This window comes from Impatiens glandulifera, chromosome 2 (assembly GCF_907164915.1).
Source record: "Impatiens glandulifera chromosome 2, dImpGla2.1, whole genome shotgun sequence".
NCBI lineage: Eukaryota > Viridiplantae > Streptophyta > Magnoliopsida > Ericales > Balsaminaceae > Impatiens > Impatiens glandulifera.
Window position 1 is genome coordinate 6,592,964 of NC_061863.1, and position 1,280 is coordinate 6,594,243.

A 1,280-nucleotide genomic window follows, 5' to 3' on the forward strand; every position below is an offset into this window, starting at 1 on the left:
AATTGTGCATGTACCTAATCATAGTTTTGCAAATGCGTCTATAGCTCAGTAGATAAAATGTTTGTTTCCTAATTAGAAAGTCATAGGTTTGACTTTTTCTGGTGCGTAATATAGATGATTATTTAGTAAATCGTATAATTGGTTAGAAAGTCATAGTTTTGATCCTATATTCTTTTTATCTCGGCCAATTTTATTAAATTAGAGCACCGTAATCCTTGGAGCTATCTCAATTAGTTTAAACTCTTAAATAATGATATTGGAAATTTTAATTATCAAAAGCGCCTGTAGCTCAGTGGATAGAGCGTCTGTTTCCTAAGCAGAAAGTCATAGGTTCGACCCCTATCTGGCGCGTATTAGAGTAATATTTTTTTTCTTTCAAACCAAATATTACAGATCACCTCTATTATAGTTTTTCACTTAGGAGTGTGCTTTATTTATAATGATGGTTGCTTGTGGACAAACATGCCAAAACACCAGGAAGATAATCTCAAACTTAGTTCCGCAACTAGAGATAACTTAGATGATCCAACTAGAGTTTTTCACTTAGGAGTGTGCTTTATTTATAATGATGGTTGCTTGTGGACAAACATGCCAAAACACCAGGAAGATAACTTAGATGATCCAATTCACTTAGGAGTGTGCTTTATTTATAATGATAGTTGCTTGTGGACAAACATGCCAAAACACCAGGAAGATAATCTCAAACATAATTCCGCAACTAGAGATAACTTAGATGATCCAACACCTAATTATTGATATGACTAATAATTATATATATATATATGGTGTTATATATATAAAATTAAATTATATAATTGAATTTAAAATATTATTAGTTTAGTTGTTTAAAATGTTGAAGTTATATTGTTAGAAATGTCATACATTAATAAATTTCAAGTTAAAATTTAAAATATAAAGTGTTAAAATGTTGAACTTATATGCTGAGGTGGTAACTTTGAAACTTGTGTATATCACAATTTTTATTTAATTTTTCATGTTTATGGACGGGTGAGTCAGCCCACGACCCTACCAAAGTATCAATTTACTCTCACATACATATCCAAATTAATCACAACTCTCGACCCGACAATCCAGACATTTTAAAATTAAGCATTATTATATATATATATATATAACATTTTAGTTTACTTTTATTATATATATTTTTTGATTCAATGTGTATTAATAATTTTGTTTGGTTTGTTAATATATGAAAGTCAAGAGAATTAAGCCTACTAACATATAACCTATGTTGAAATTTATGTGGTCACTATTATAAT

General features: G+C 28.9%; 1 non-coding gene across 1 annotated transcript; it reads left to right on the forward strand.

Moving 5' to 3' along the window:
• The first annotated feature begins 278 nt into the window (after window positions 1-278).
• TRNAR-CCU lies at window positions 279-351 on the forward strand. The gene has a single exon. It is a non-coding gene; the product is annotated as a tRNA-Arg (tRNA).
• Window positions 352-1,280: the final 929 nt, after the last annotated feature.